We start from the raw sequence: 10,409 nt of genomic DNA, 5'->3' as shown, positions 1-10,409 counted from the left end.
GTTGCTAAGAACAGCCCTGAGGATAATCGCCTCCCACACCAAGAGCAGGAAGAGGGTAATTGGTGTCTGATGATGGGAGGTGACATTCTTAAACAGTCACCTTAAACTCCGTCACACGTTGTGTCCTAGATACTGCTGTAACTCTAGATTTAAACTGGGGGTGGTGAGCATGTGCATGGAAGAAGGCCCACAGCAAGCCTAACCCACCAACACTCTATACTGGTTAGAGATAAAAAGTGGGACTGTTTAGGAGTTTTGCATTTCTTTTTTTTTTTTTTTTTTTGCTTTATTTTTATTTATTTATTTGAGAGTGGCAGACAGAGAAAGTGGCAGAGAGAGAGAGAGAGAGAGAGAGAATGGGAGCGCCAGAGCTTCCAGCCACTGCAGACGAATTCCAGATGTGTGCGCCCCCTTGTGCATCTGGCTGACGTGGGTCCTGGGGAATCGAGCCTCGAATCGGGGTCCTTGGGCTTTACAGGCAAGCACTTAACCACTAAGCCATCTCTCCAGCCTGGAGTTTTGCATTTCTAGGACTCAGAATAGTTGATCATTTACATAACTGAAGGACATGCATGTCCCTGAATGAGACCATTATATGTATTAACTAAAATGTTTCACTATTTTATTATATAAATCTTTGTAGAAATAAACAATGAAATACTAGTTTCATCTTTTGAAGTAGGATATTTTTTCAAGGTAGTGTCCTTTTGGCATCAAGGTAGGGGGAAGTCAATATTTTCCCTACCCATTTCCACATGAATCAACATAGTCATGGACATTTTAAAAGTTCAGTTTAATTTTTACTTATTTACTATGCAGTATAGCTGTGAACAAGTAGTGTAGATTTAGGTTTCTCATCTTCAAATGGCCTGATCACTCTACCTCACAGGGTTGTTGTGGAGATAAATAAAACTTTTATGGAAGTAAAAAAAAAAGTGGGGGGCTGGAGAGATGGCTTAGCGATTAACCGCTTGCCTGTGAAGCCTAAGGACCCCGGTTCTAGGCTCGATTCCCCAGGACCCACGTTGGCCAGATGCACAAGGGGCCGCGTGCATCTGGAGTTCGTTTGCAGAGGCTGGAAGCCCTGGCGCCCATTCTCTCTCTCTCTCTCTCTCTCTCTCTCTCTGCCTCTTTCTTTCTCTGTCACTCTCAAATAAATAAATAAAAATGAATTAAAAAAATTTTTTAAATAAATAAATAAAAAATAAAGTGGGGCTGGAGAAGGACTCAGTGGGTAAAATGCTTTCTCTACAAGCACAAGAACCCAAGTTTGGATTTCCAGCACCCATGTAAAAGTGCCAGGCATGATGGTGCTTGCCTATAATCCAAGTGTTGGGTAGGTGGGGCTTGCTAGCAAGTCAAATTAGTGGATTCCAGATTCAGTGAGAGACTTTGTCTCAAAAATAGTAACGTGGGGCTGGAGAGATGGCTTAGTGATTAAGGCACTTGCCTGCGAAGCCTAAGGACCCAGGTTCGAGTCCAGGACCCACATACGACGGAGGCACAAGGTGACGTGAGCACACAAGGTCGTACCTGCACACAAGATGACACACGTGTCTGCAGCTTGATGGCAGTGGTGGGCGCCCTGGCATGCCAATGCTCAATCTCTCTTTCTCTTTCTCTCTCTCTCCCTCACACACACACATAAAAAAAGAAGTAATGTGGAGAAGTGACAGAGAGGAACCACCCAACATGACCTCTGACCTCCATATACACACATACCCACCCAGGTGCTCACAGCCACCCGCCACAGATGCGTGCAAGAAAATGCAACCTACAAGATGGGAATGTCACTTACCTAACAGTGATCTGAAAATACCAAATCTGCAAAAAGATCTCTACCTGTCTACCTCTAGAAATGACTTCCTGGATAACAGAACTTTTGAGATTTCGAAATCTAAAATGATGTTAATAAATCTTGATGAAAAATAAACGATCCCCCTTGGGCTGGAGAGATGGCTTAGCGGTTAAGCGCTTGCCTGTGAAGCCTAAGGACCCCAGTTCGAGGCTCGGTTCCCCAGGTCCCACGTTAGCCAGATGCACAAGGGGGCACACGCGTCTGGAGTTCGTTTGCAGAGGCTGGAAGCCCTGGCACGCCCATTCTCTCTCTCTCCCTCTATCTGTCTTTCTCTCTGTGTCTGTCCCTCTCAAATAAATAAATAAATAAATAATTAAAAAAAATAAACGATCCCTTCCTGTTAGAGAAGATATAGCAGTTGCCTCTTCATTCTGGGACAAAACACCCAACCAGGAGCAGCTTGTGGAAGGAAAGGTTTTATTTTAAGCCTACAGGTTTTTTTTAAATATTTTATTTTATCTTATTTTAAATTCTTTATTCATTTATTTGAGAGAAAGAGAGAGAGAGAATAGACACACCAGAACCTCCAGCCACTGCAAACAAACTCCAGACGCATGCACCACCTTGTGCATCTGGCTTATGTGGGCCCTGGGGAATCGAACCTGAGTCCTTTGGCTTTGCAGGCTAGTGCCTTAACTGCCAAGCCATCTCTCCAGCCCTAATATTTTATTTTTATTTATTTATTTATTTGACAGAGAAAGAGAGAGAGACAGAATGGGCGCACCAGGGCCTCCAGCCACTGCAAGCGGACTCCAGATGTATGCACAACCTTGTGCATCTGGCTTATGTGGGCCCTGGGGAATTGAACCTGGGTCCTTTGGCTTTGCAGGCAAGTGCCTTGACCACTAAGCCATCCCCCGTGCCCTGAAGCTTACAGTTTTGAGGTGGGGAGAGCAGAGGCTGGGCGCCCCTTCTCGTGACAGCAGCTGACAGGGAGCAGCAGGAGTGTGAGCTAGCTAACACCCCGCAGGGCTGGGCTCAAGGCCTGCCCCCAGCACTGCGCCGCCTCCAGCAAGACTGCACCTCCCAAATTGCCACCAGCTGTCAAACATTCAAAACATACGAGGGGGCTGGAGAGATGGCTTAGCGGTTAACCGCTTGCCTGTGAAGCCTAAGGACCCCGGTTCAAGGCTCGACTCCCCAGGACCCACGTTAGCCAGATGCACAAGGGGGCGCACACGACTGGAGTTCATTTGCAGTGGCTGGAGGCCCTGGCGCACCCATTCTCTCTCTCTCTCTCTCTCTCTCTCTCTCTGCCTTTCTCTATCTGCCTCTTTCTCTCTATGCCTGCCGCTCTCAAATAAATAAATAAAATAAACAAAAAATTTCAAAAAAAAACATACGAGGTATGAGGACATTGCACATTCAAACTATCACAGAAGCAGACCATGCTTCATTCGGGTGCAATGCTCACAGTGTGTAAAAGAACTGGTCTTGGGCGTTTGTGTATTGTTTCTTACAAGCTCATAACCCTAAGAAGAGATCTGGCATAATGCCCTCACATTCAAACCCATAATCCATGTCTCAGGCAGTCGGGTCAACCTCAGCTACGCTGCCACACAAAGTGTGGGACTGATGATCGCTGCCTCCTCCCTCAACACTGCACGAGCCACAAATGGCCGATTCACGCCAGAAGCAAGCACGACCATCCCTCCTGTGGCCCAGTGGGGCTGCTGGCCAGCTTACCCACCAGAACTGTTGCTTAAGGTTGGTTAAATACCAAGAACTTCTCTTGGGAAAGCAACCCATTGGGCTGGGGAGGTGGGTCAGCCGTTCAAAGCCTGCCGGCCAGGTTTCAATTCCCCAGGACCCACATAAAGCTGGATGCCAAGTGGTGCGTGCATCTTTGATCTCACCACGCCTTTAACGTTGGGGGGTGGGGCCTGGAAAATCCGCAGCCTGAAGACCAGCTAAGCTGACCTGGTTTGCAATGTGGCAGTTTGTTTACAGTGGCAAGAGGCCTTGTCTCAAAGAAGACAAAGCAAGGCTGGAGAGATGGCTTAGCGGTTAAGCGTTTGCCTGTGAAGCCTGAGGACCCTGGTTCGAGGCTCAGTTCCCCAGGTCCCATGTTAGCCAGATGCACAAGGAGGCGCACACGTCTGGAGTTCGTTTGCAGAGGCTGGAAGCACTGGCGCGCCCATTCTCTCTCTCTCCCTCTATCGGTCTTTCTCTCTGTGTCTGTCGCTCTCAAATAAATAAATGAATTTAAAAAAAAAAAAAGAAGACAAAGCACAGATGCCTTGAAGTTGTCCTTTGACTTCCACACACACGCTGTGGCACGCATGATTGTACACACACACAAATAAATAAATAAATTTTTTTTAAAAAACCTTTTTTTTTTTTTTTAGGGCCGGAGAGATGGCTTAGCAGTTAAGGTGCTTGCCTTCGAAGCTAAAGGACCCAGGTTTGATTCCCCAGGACCCATTGTAAAGCCAGGTGCTTAAGGTGATGCATGCATTCAGACTTTTTTAGTGGCTGGAGGCCCTGGTGTACCCATTCTCTCTCTCTAACAAATAATAACAAAATATTAATAATCGTTTAATTTTTTTAATGAACTCTGATGTGTGCAAAGGCATAGGATCAGCTTTCTGTAATGAATAAAAAGTGGAAATGACGTAGGTGCCCATCAACGGGGCAGTTATTTCAAACAGTGGCATGATCACCACTACATTAGAAAAGCAAAGGAGAAGCAACTAGAACCCAAGGCAGCGCGTGTCTGGAGCTCTGTGAGCTGTGCATGTGAAGTGTCCCTCACGGGCTCAGCGTTTGAACACTTGGTCTCCAGCTGGTGGCGTGATCTTGGGGAGGTCGTGGCACCTTTGGGACTGTGGCATAGCCTTCCAAAGTGGGTGGCTCCGCATGGGCCTTGAAGGTGGTACTGCCTCTGGTTCTTATCCAGCTCTCTGCTTCCTGGTCCAGCCAGATGTGAGGAGGAGCTGCCTCACGTGTCACCTCCGGACTGAGCCTCCCTTGGCGCCACGACTTCTCCGTCATGATGGACTGTGTCCTCAAAACCGTGACCCAAGACGAACCTCCCCTGCCAAATGCTGCCAGCCATTTTGTCACAGTAAGAAGTAGTAGTATGACAACTCCAGTGCTTTGTAGAACAAAGAAAAAAAGATGTTAAAACATGTGTATAAAGGCTGGAGAGATGGCTTAGCAGTTAAGGCACTTGCCTGCAAAGCCAAAGGGCCCAGGTTTGATTCCCCAGTACCCACATAAAGCCAGATGTACAGGTGGCACATGCACCCGGAGCTCCTTTGCAGTGGCTAGAGACCCTGGCTTATCCATTCTCCCTCTCTCTCTCTCCCTCAGATAAACAAAATATTTTTTTTTTCTAAAAGTATACATAAAGCCTAGCATGGTGGTGCACCCCTTTAATCTCCTAGAAGGATTGCCATGAGTTTGAGGCCAGTCTGGTGTCACAGGGTGAGTTCCTGATCCGCTCGGGCTAGAGTAAGATCTCAAACAACAACCAACTATACAAATTACGTACCTACATGCAAATTATACTCACACGCAGAAAAACACACACGCAGCACACTGGAGATGGCTCAGTGGGTAAAACACTTGTTGCTCAAACATGAGGACCCGACCAGAGCTCGGATCCTCAGAGCCCACATAAATGCCAAGCAGGCAGGGCACACCCCCATAATGCAGCACAGGGGAAGGTGGGGGTGGGGGAATCTCTGGAGAGAGCTGGCCAGCTAGACTAGGCAAATCAGCAAGCTGTGGGTCCCAGTGAGAGACCTTGTCCCAACAAATAAGAGCGCTTGAGGAACATCAGCCTCCGCCCACCCACACATGCGTGTGAATATATCTAAATTAGGGAGAGGGTCCCAGGCCTGTGGGTGAGGACACAGCAATGCAAGAGCAAAGCTGGAGCAAACCAACTGAGAACGGCTGATGCCCTGGGGGAGGGGCGGAGGCAGACAGGGAGGAGGAGCCGAAGGGGAGGCCTCAGCTCCCTGCGGGAAGATGAAGAGAAAGTCCTTTCCTTGCGTTGGCCCTGCTTCCGGGTGTACGCACCTCAGATAACTGGCTGACCTTTTTAGAGCTTGGGGGGCAGGGGACAGGGAGGGAAAACTGTCCTTTAAGCTGCCAGCTAGATCTTGCCTTAGCTCTGGGGTGAACGGATTTAAGCAGATTCTCTCCCAGGTGACAGGGCCACATGATGCGACAAAGTAACACCAAGGTGTCCTGTGTAACTAACATTTCTTTTCCTCCCCCCCCCCCAAAAAAAAACAAAAACAAAAACAAAACTCTTTTTATCATTCACAACTTTTTTTTTTTTTTTTTTCAAGGTAGAGTCTCACTCTGGCTCAGGCTGACCTGGAATTCAACATTTTGTGTGCTTTTCGTTACTTGTGAGGGTGTGGACACCTTGTCATCACCTCCAGTTACAAGCCGGGGTTGCCACTGTCACAGGCTCCAGGGCTCTGCGGGTGACCCTGCATCTCAGACATGTCAGGGGTTGGGCTTGGATGAGGGTTGAAAGGAAATGGTTTTCCTCACTGAGAAGCACAGGAAACCCACACTATGAAATTCCACAGAAAAGAATTTAGAATCAAAGACAAGGAGCTGGGAGTGGTGGTGGTGCACACCTTTAATCCCAACACTCGGTAGGAGGATCGCAGTGAGTTCAAGGCCAACCTGAGACTGCAGAGTGAATTCCAGGCCAGCCTGGACTAGAGCAAGACCCTCCTACCTCAAAAAACCAAAAGAAAAAAAAAAAATGGTTGTGGTGGTTTGATTCAGGTGTCCCCCATAAACTTAGGTATTCTGAATGCTAGGTTCCCAGCTGATGGAGATTTGGGAATTAATGCCTCCTGGAGGGAGTGTATTGTTGGGGGCGGGCTTATGGGCTTTATAGCCAGTTTCCCCTTGCCAGTGTTTGGCACACCCTCCTGTTGCTGTAGTCCACCTTATGTTGGCCAGGGGGTGATGTCCACCCTCTGCTCATGCCATCGTTTTCCCCTGCCATCGTGGAGCTTCCCCTCGAGCCTGTAAGCCAAATAAACCTCTTTTTCCCAGAAGCTGCTCTTGGTTGTGTGATTTCTACCAGCAATGCGAACCGGACTGCAACAGTAAAGTGGTACCGAGGAGTGGGATTGCTGCTAGACACCTGACTATGTGGCTTTGGCCTTTTGGAGCTGATTTTCAAGAGGAATGTGGAAGGAGTTGAAACCTAGGCCTAAGAGATGCCTTGCAGTACTGTAAGTACAGCTTGATGGACTATTCTGGTCTGAGCTCTAAGACCTGAATGCAGTAAGAACTATGGACTGTGAGGTTTGGCTTATGAGGGTGAGAAAGAGCTGTGCCTGGACTGGGCTAGCAGTTTGTGTGGGAAGCTTGCTCTTGTGCCCATGTCCTGAGAAGTTGTGCAGGGTTGCTTAGCGTAGAAATGAACTGGTGTGAGCAGAGGGATATGGCACAGAAAGAAAAATCTTTGGGTGAACTGCTGCCCGTTCAGCTGCAACTGAGAGATTACAACCTTTGAGACTGGGCTAGTTGACCTGTGCTGGGGCAACAAGAAGAATGTCAACTCTTTTGAAGGGGTCTGAGTACTCAAGGAGTCCTGTTCTTCAAAGTCTGCTTTATTCCCCCCCTGGATTAACAAATTGGCACCCTACCTGGTATTGTGGAGTATAAGAGGGTCATTGAGTTTGCAACACGGTCTTGTGTTTTGGAAATGGCCTTGGGCAGTGTGAAGCAGGTTTGCTGGTTGCCTGCATAGAGACCCCATGGGGCCATGAGGATGAACCGTGGCTTGCAGTGGAGACCCAGTGGAGATGCCGGGACCATGAGATGGCTGCCGAGGAGCTGCCGGCCCCGGTGAAGTTTCCCAGGACTGTGAGTAGCCTAGCTGGAGGGGCAGAATTGGAATGCCAGAGACTTGTTGCTGGTTAGAATTATCGGACTTGAAGACTTGTCACTGGCTAGAGTTGCTGGACTTGAAGCTACAGAGTTTGATGTTTGCCCTGGTTGTTTTAAATCTTGTATTGGTTAAATGTTTCTTTGCTATGCCCAATGCCATCTATTGCAGTGTGAATATTCTGTGCCATTATGGGTTTTTTGAGGTTATATTTTGGTATTATGGCTCAGTTAAAAGGTCTTAAACTATGGGGATATATGAACATCATTGGAATTGATAAAAACTATGGGAATTTTTAAAGTCAGACTGAAAGCATTGTATTTTACATCATGTATGGATATCAGTTTATGGGGGCCAGGGGCGGAATGTGGTGGTTTGATTCAGGTGTCCCCCATAAACTTAGGTATTCTGAATGCTAGGTTCCCAGCTGATGGAGATTTGGGAATTAATGCCTCCTGGAGGGAGTGTATTGTTGGGGGCGGGCTTATGGGCTTTATAGCCAGTTTCCCCTTGCCAGTGTTTGGCACACCCTCCTGTTGCTGTAGTCCACCTTATGTTGGCCAGGGGTGATGTCCACCCTCTGCTCATGCCATCGTTTTCCCCTGCCATCGTGGAGCTTCCCCTCGAGCCTGTAAGCCAAATAAACCTCTTTTTCCCAGAAGCTGCTCTTGGTTGGGTGATTTCTACCAGCAATGCGAACCGGACTGCAACAATGGTTTTCTAGAATTAAAGACAAGGAATGAAGGGAGGGTAGGGAGGGAAAAGACAACCACCCAATGTGGTGGCATACATCTGTAATCCCAGCACTGGGAAGGATCAGGAGTTCAAGGTTATCCCCAGCTGCCTAGCAAAGAGCGAGGGGAGCCCCTGCATCAGAAAGAAACAAAGAAAAAGGGAGGAGGGAGCGAGGAAGGGCTAAATTCAACACCAGCAGCAAACAAATGGTAGATGAAATAGTCAAATAGGAAGGCAAGCTTGTTAAATCGCCCACTTCACCCAGACTCAGCTATGGATTCAATATAGCCCCAGTCAAAATCCAAGCTGGGGCTGGGGAGATGGCTTAGTAATTAAGGCACTTACCTGTGAAATTAAAGGACCCAGGTTCAATTCCCCAGGACCCGTGTAAGCCAGATGCACAAGGTGGTGCATGTGTCTGCAGTTTGTTTGCAAGTCCCAGCCCTCTTTCTCCAATTAAAAAAAAAAAAAAATCCAAGCAGGCACTTTACTCATAAACACTCATAAACTGATCCTGGGTTACATGGAAATACAAAAGGCCCAGCACAGACAAAATAATTTCAGAAAAAAATGAAGCTGGAGGAGTTACAATACTTGAATACGATACCCACCAAAATGTACAATCATCAAGACTGAGGCGTAAATTAACCATGAAGATGGACATACAGATCAGCCCTTGGGTTTTTGTTTGTTTGTTTTTTGAAGTAGGGTCTCATTCCAGTCCAGGCTGACCTGGAATTTACTATGTCGTCTTAGGGTGGCCTGGAACTCATGGCGATCCTCCTACCTCTGCCTCCTGAGTGCTGGGATTAAAGGTGTGCGCCACAACACCAGGATCCTTATCTTTAATTCTAAATTCCTTTCTTCGGAATTCCATAGTGTGAGTTTCCTGTGCTTCTCAGTGAGGAAAATCATTTCCTCCGGAGTGCTGGGACTAGAGGGGTGTGCCACCACACCCAGCTCCCAAATCGGCCCTTTCAAATTCCAGGAGTAGACCACTTAACATTGCCAACTGAATCTTAAAGGGGGTCACAGTCATTTTTCAATCACTTTGACAAAATCCCCCCAAAAGCCAGCTGAGGGCAAAGAGACTCAGGCTCGTGGCTTCCAGGTGTGGGCTGTCCGTGGTCCAACTCTGTGAGCTGCTAACACGTCAAGACAGCCAGCCAGGGCTAGCTGGGGTCCAGATGCTCGCCCCGTGCAGAGGGAGAGGTGGAGGGAGATTCTAGGGTCGGTGGGCATGCTCCTAGTGACCACCACCCCCAGTAATTGTATGGGCCTACGTCCCCAGCATAAGGTTACATATTCAACAGTGACTTCATCCGTTAACCAGGTCAAAGGCTTATGCGCCGGGCCCTGGAGACCCTTTGGGAACAAGCGTCTTTTGTGGGGACACTTCATAGCTAAACCATGACTCAGAGGTGCCTAGGTGATCCCCTGCAGGCAGCACGGTCATTTCAACAAACGGGGAACCAACAGATGTGCGGGTGAGAAAGACAAACCGAATGTCATCTCACTCCCCACACACTTAACTCCATTCAGAAATTAACTCAACATAGACCGCAGAACCTAAAGGCAGATACTGAGATGATAAACAGTCAAGGAGAAATTTTAATTTATTTTTTTTCAAGGAGAAAATTTTTACAGCCTTGGTGAGAAGAATTTTTTGTTTGTTTGTTTGTTTTTTCGAGGTAGGGTCTCACTCTAGCCCAAGCACCTGGAATTCACTATGTAGTCTCTGAGTGGCCTCAAACTCACAGCGATTCTCCTACCTCTGCCTCCCGAGTGCTGGGATTGAAGGTGTGTGCCACCATGCCCAGATAAGATTTTTTTTTTTTAATTTCTCTTACTTGGTGGGGCTAGAGATTGAATTCAAGGTCTTAATGCCTGCTCTGCTGGCACCCTTTCACCAAGCCACTGCCCGAAGACTTTTTTTAATTT

This window comes from Jaculus jaculus, chromosome 11 (genome assembly GCF_020740685.1).
Source record: "Jaculus jaculus isolate mJacJac1 chromosome 11, mJacJac1.mat.Y.cur, whole genome shotgun sequence".
NCBI lineage: Eukaryota > Metazoa > Chordata > Mammalia > Rodentia > Dipodidae > Jaculus > Jaculus jaculus.
This window is presented reverse-complemented; position numbering follows the sequence as displayed.